This window comes from Lactuca virosa, chromosome 2 (genome assembly GCF_052849685.1).
Source record: "Lactuca virosa cultivar CGN04683 chromosome 2, Lactuca_virosa_CGN04683_v6, whole genome shotgun sequence".
NCBI classification, from domain to species: Eukaryota; Viridiplantae; Streptophyta; class Magnoliopsida; order Asterales; family Asteraceae; genus Lactuca; species Lactuca virosa.
In genome coordinates, this window is record NC_136427.1 from 177,348,196 (window position 1) to 177,355,110 (window position 6,915).

Genomic DNA, 6,915 nt, shown 5'->3' on the forward strand with positions numbered 1-6,915 from the left:
GCAGCAACTCGGTGAAACAGCCATATGGCGGCAGTGGCAGCGACGAGGCTCGACTAGCACCTTCGATCGGTCCTCCCCGATACAACTACGGTCTTGGTGGTTTCTTCCGGCGAGCCCGACGTCCGACGATGCTACAGATTGCGGCGGCTGGAGAAGGAGGATGGAGAGGGGGTGGCGACTGACACTAGATTTAGGGTTAGGGTTGCAAGGTGACGGGGGAATAGCACAGTTATATACCGGGTCTCAACTTAATCCCATAACAACATGAATAGTCCCTCTCTCCCCCATTTCTTTCAAAATAAATCCTTTATTTACCATTTAACCCCTCCTTCTGAAAATCCTTACAATTCAAGTCCAAAATGTTACCAAATCAGCCCTTCCTCTACAAAATCTTCTCATCTTAGGTCCAAAACTTACTCCTTAGTCCCTTCTTCCATAAATCCTTACATATTAAGTCCAAATAATACCAAACACCCCTTGACTTATGAAAATCTTTACAAATTAAGTCCCAAAATTACACTTTAACCCCTGGAGATTCAAATCTTGTCATTTGGCTTCCCGAAACCAACTACCAGCTAATTATTATTTGGTTTGGAGTTACTTCGCAGGGTTCCGAGTTTATTATTTAATTATCTTATTTTAAACGGGATGTTACAGTTTTAACAAATATGTATTATATTTTTTCATTACAATAATATTATAAATTATATTATCATAAAATTATAACAAAATAAAATGTTATACATAATAAATTTGAATTAATTATTAACTTATTATACATAATTATTAAATAAACAAGATTATATTTATAACAAATATATATTTTATATTTTTTGATATGTTTATATCGAGTAAGAAATTGTTAGAATTAATTATCTTCATCGTTGTTTCGATCTCTATCGGTGATATTTCTTTCACAACTTCAATTTGTACGTCAAGATCACATTCATCTTCGATTACAATATTATGTAAAATAATGTTAGTCATTATGTCATGTAGTAAAGTATGTTTTATTAGAATACGTATCGTTTTTGTAAGATATATTTAAATTATAAGTTTTTATAAAATATGTTACCGAGTTTCAAATCTTTAGTATATATTTAATTTTTTGTATGAATTCGATAAACAAATATTAAACTCAATATTTATGATTAATTAATATAATTTAGTATACAACAGGATATTACAAATATTAAATATTATATTTAAATTATAATTAGTAGATAAAAATAAACTGGAAATGTATAAAATAAAAAAGAAAATGGACTAAAATCGACAATTGAAACTTCAACTCCATTTTTGGAAATGAAATATGGTAGGGTTGAAAAGAATGTGGGAAGAAATGAAGAAAAAAGTGAAGTTTAGGGCATCTCCAATGGGAGCTTTTTTTTATAACTTATTACTATTGATTTTTTTTATAGATGATCACTTATTTCCATTGGAGCACGCCACTTTTTTGCTTATTTTTATTGACCACTCAATATATATTGAGTGATCAATATAGTTTAATCTTTTGTATATTTTACCCCCTCATCTTCTAATTATATTTTAATTTACCCCTTTATTATATTTTAGTTTTCAATTTATTTGTTTATATAGTAGTTAATTTGATTTGTCACTTTATTTAATTTATCTATCAAATATTTTGTGACATCTTACGAACTTTTAGAGGTATTATAAAAATGCGTTTAATACAATTTGTGTTTAAAAATGACTAACTAAATGGAGGGGGTTATATAGAACATTTTAAATAGATAAGGATAGATTAGTTAAATTTAAAGAAAATGCTAGTGAAAAAGATTAACCATTGGAGAGACCATTTATTTAGAGGTTAAAGTTAATGGAATGATGATGTGACAATAATTTTAAAATTGAAGATGCTCTAAGTAGCTTTTTAAAAAGCATATCATATAAACTAGATAACACTGTATAACAAGCCCTAACTTGACCTTTGGATTCTAAGGGGTTGTTTGTTTAGCCTCTTAATGGTCTTATAAAGAGGCAGGCTCTGAATCGTTCAGATTCATAGCGTTTGGTTGAAGCCTTTTTAACCACTTATTCGGTAAGAGGTAAAAAAAAGCCCTTAATCGGTTAGACTTGATGAGGGATCTGGATGAAAACATTCCCATTCATACCTTTGCCCTAAAAGAAAAAACGCCACTTCTTTTTTTTCTTTCCCCCTCCTTCTCCAACGATCTGCTGTGTTGATTCTTCCCTTCATCGATCTCCAACATTGCCTCTACACCTCCGGATTCGCCAACTCCAGCCTCCGGCTTCGTCTCCTCCGACTTCCTCGCCTCCTCCTTCACGCTGGTAAGTGATACTCGAATTCTTTATGCTCGATTTTGGTGTTGGGTTTTATCTATGTTCTTGTTGTTCTCTCCATCAAGCTTCAACCACCGATTTCTCAGTTTTATGTATGTTTTTTGTTGCGTTTTTGTAGTGATGTTGGATTGCGTTTTTTTTGTTTGAATATTGGGGTTGTTTGTGTTTGATCTTTATTCTTGCTGATTTTGCTGCTCTATATGCTTTGAACTGAGGTATTATGTTGCTGAAATGTCCAAAAAATTGATGAAAACAAATTAGGGATAATAAGAATAGATGTTGTTGGAATCTTATATCTTCTTGCTGTGATTTTTCTTCTATATGTTGTTGAAATATGTTGTTTTTTTGTTTAATTTTTCTATTATGTTGCTGGTCTACTTGTGGTAGATAACTAGTTTTGTTGCTGAAATATGTCATTGCTGGATTTTGAATATTAGACATGGCAATGGCACAAAAGAGGCCTAGAATTAATTGGAAACAAATAGAAGGTGTGGAAAAAACATTCCTTGAAGCTTGTATTCATGAAATTACAACTTACGGACGTGAAGGGAGTAGTTTGAAAGCACGCTCATGGAAGAATGTAGCTGAAAGATTGAAAACAGAATACAATTTTGTAGTTGATCAAAAGCAGATGAAAAACAGATACGACTACCTAAAAGCAAAGTTTGGTGCTTGGTTGAAATTAAAAAACAAAACAGGCAACGTTTATAACCCTATAACCAACACGTTTAACATGGAAGATGACGAATGGTAACTAGAGATCAAGGTATTGTGATTTTTGATAAAAAGTAATATATCATAATATTTTATAATATTTTCATGCAGTTGAACAAAATGGTAGAAACATTGAGAACTTCTCCACTAGTGTACCCTGATCTTTGTGTTCAGTTGTTCGATGGGTCGGATGCGACTGACATTCATGGATGGGGGCCATCTTCTGCACTTTCTCACCCTTCTCATGACTCACCCGACATTAATTTAAGTGACTTTGGTGGAGGGCATAGCACATGATTCACGAGTTCTAAAAGAAGTTGTATTTAACCCAACTTCCGATTTTCCAATTCCTCCACCATGTTTGTAATCTTTTTTTTAACTTTGATTATTAAATACTTTATCTATTTTTCATATACAATTGAATAATTCACGTTACAGACAAATATTACCTTGTGATGCCGCATACACCAACACTCGTGGATTTATGGCTCCCTACCGCAATACGAGGTATTGGTTAGCCGATTTCCGAAGACATCGTGCATTAACTAAGGAGGAAAAGTTCAACCATGCTCAAACACAACTCAGAAATGTTATTGAGCGCGCATATGGAGTTTTGGAGGCCAGATTGCCAATCCTAAAGCAAATGGTTCCTTATCCTTTTCCAATGCAGAGAGACATAGTGCTTGCTTGTTTTGCAGTCTATAATTTTATAAGGAAGTGTAATATTCGTGATCAATTATTTATGGACTTTGAAGAAGACACTATGTTTACTGTTGAAGTAGAAGGTGGAGGAAGTGATGACCAAAACGTACACGACATTTAGTGGGGTAACCAAGACACTGAATATATGGCTAATTTGCGTAACCAGATTGCGAATCAATTACATTAAAGTTGTATGCTTAGGATTATGTTTAATTTGGATGTTGTATGATGTTTAATTTGGGTGTTGTATGAATTTTAATTTGGATTTTGTTCTATTTTTAATTTGGATTTTATATGACGTTTTGTATTTTATTTATAATTACTTACAAATTCAGTATCATTCAGCACAGTCATTTAGATGTCCAACCAAACAGTAACAAATAGTTCAGAGGGTTAAAATGGTCATTTTTACCATTCAGAGGTTTAACCATACATCAATTAATCATTCAGATACAAACATTCATATGTTTAACCATACATCAATTAATCATTCAGATACAGATTTATACAAAGCCTCTATATCATCCGGGCCTCTGCATCATCCAGATATGAATAATACAGATGCTAACAACAGCCCTAAATGAAATTAAAAAAATTAAAAGAATATATATAAATAAAAAATCTTCTCCCGTAAGTAGTAAAGCAAATAGTGATTGCCTAAAAAGGAAAAAAGAAAGATGCTCTAAGGATTTTCTATCGCCCACCATACAATTTTGAATTTTCTATTCTATTGTGTCTCGCGAGACTATGCGTCTGTATATTGATTAGTTTATTACGTGTATGAGTGGATTCCAAAGTTAAACGAAGAGCAATTCCCAATTTCAAGATATGAGGAGAGCAGAGGTAGCAATCATCGCAACACCCTACATGGGCAACCTTGTTCCTGCCGTTGAGTTTGCAACCCGCCTCATCAACCACCATCCCGGTCGTATCGCCGTCGCAATACTCACCATCTCCATGCCTCAAATGCCACTCATCGAAGACTACGTCCAATCACGCACCTCCATCGAACATATCCGATTCATCCAAATCCCTCCGGTTGACCCACCGCCGCCGGATCAATACGACTCCAGGATCGAGTTTACTTCACTCTACATAGGAAACCACAAATCCATAGTCAAACAAACACTCAAAACCCTCTCAGCCTCGGTTCCACTCGCCGGATTGTTCGTGGATATGTTCTGCACTTCTATGATTGACGTCGCCAACGATCTAGACATTCCATGTTACCTTTTCTTCGCATCTCCGGCAGCTTATCTGGGTTTTGTACTCCACCTCACAACCTTGCCGGCAACCGAGTCAGTTGACTCGGCAAACGAGTTAATAGTACCAAGTTACGCCAAACCCATTCCTTCATACGCCCTTCCAACGTTCTGTATCAAGAAAGACGAATTTGGTTACTCGACGTTTGTAAGTCACGCGCTTAGATACAAAGAGACCAAGGGTATCATTGTAAATACGTTCCAAGAGCTCGAACCCTATTCCATTGACTCTCTGTCTTCCAGTTACATGGATTTGCCACCAATTTACCCGGTTGGACCGATAATTGATCATGTTGGACCGGCTAAGTGGCACTCAAACCGTTCTAGGCATGAAAAAACCATCGAATGGCTCGATCATCAGCCTGAATTATCAGTTGTTTTCCTCTGTTTTGGTAGCATGGGGGGATTAAACCGGGCCCAGGTGAGAGAAATAGCTACCGGTCTGGAGCGAGCTGGGTACCGGTTCTTGTGGGCATTACGTGAACCGGCGAAGGAGAATTTAAAGCTTCCAAACGATTATGAACATCTTGATGAGTCTTTGTTTCCAGATGGGTTCATTGATCGAACAGCTGAGATAGGATTGATCTGTGGGTGGGTCCCGCAGGTGAGTGTGCTGGCACACAAAGCAATTGGTGGGTTTGTATCCCATTGTGGCTGGAACTCAGTCTTGGAGAGCATATCGTACAGTGTACCGATTGCCACGTGGCCTTTATACGCAGAGCAACAGTTGAATGCTTTTGAAATGGTACGAGAGCTCGGATTGAGTGTGGAGATAAGGTTGGATAGTAGAGATAAGGGTGGTGATCTGGTGTTGAAGGAGGAAGTTGAGCGGGGTGTGAGGGAGTTGATGGACGGTGGTGATGGTAAGTTGAGGGAAAAGGTCAAGGAAATGAGTGAGATGAGCAAGAAAGCTTTGATGGAAAATGGATCATCTTTTAGAGCTGCGGAGGATTTGATTAATATTCTTCTATCGAACGTATAAATACCCTATTTGACATAACCTACTTTATATGTTTGTACGGATTTATCAATCCACTCTTTCATGTTGTTGTATTTACATGCTTCATATAATATAAGACTCATAATCTTGCAAACTAGAAGGTTCAAGATGCTAGTCCTACAAATCTTAAAAGAATGCTAGATCATTTAATTGTAGGTTATGAATTATTATACGTGAAGTCAATGAATATGGTAGCATATACATTCTATGTTGGCATGATTGGGCTAGTAGCGATCATAACAAATGGTATCAGAGCTACGGTTGTAGTCCGGAAGATGTGGTCGGCGCAGGTGGTGCAATCTCCAGTAATTTCCGGTCCAACGAAGTTGATAATGAAACCTTGTATCGAAAGTCTTCCCGATGGCCCAGGCCAGGTGAGTGTGTCCCGAGAGTATCGGCCGTATGAAAATCCCTTCTATCACCAATTGGTTTTAAAAAATGAAACCTCATTAACAAGTCGTACTATATGTCAACCCAAGATGCATCTTCCTCTCCAGGACTTCGAAAAGGTATTTTTGGAACACCAGTAGACATTAAATAAAAGAAAAAAGAACTCAGTACCATATTTTACTTTGCAAAACATCAAGCATTTAAGTGCATGTTAGTTCATACATATCTATCTAGCGTCACAAGCCTAATTTGCTTACCACACTCTACAACCATGTTTCTTTTAGAGTCTAGGAAAACACAAAATATTCATGATTCTCTAGCTTCTAGTGCAACAAATTCATAATTGTAGAACCAAATTAGAATCCTTACCTTATTATTCTTTGTACTTTGTATCAGCGGCGGATTTAGCATGTAGCACAGGTTACTCCTCAAATTTTCCCGTCCAATGTAAATTTAGTGAAAATTCGTCACAAATCCATTGGAAATCCATCATAAATTCATCATGAATCTGTTGGTAATCCA

General features: G+C 36.1%; 1 pseudogene; it reads left to right on the forward strand.

Moving 5' to 3' along the window:
• Positions 1-4,448: 4,448 nt before the first annotated feature.
• LOC145159777 (UDP-glycosyltransferase 43 pseudogene) lies at positions 4,449-6,097 on the forward strand (annotated as a pseudogene).
• Positions 6,098-6,915: the final 818 nt, after the last annotated feature.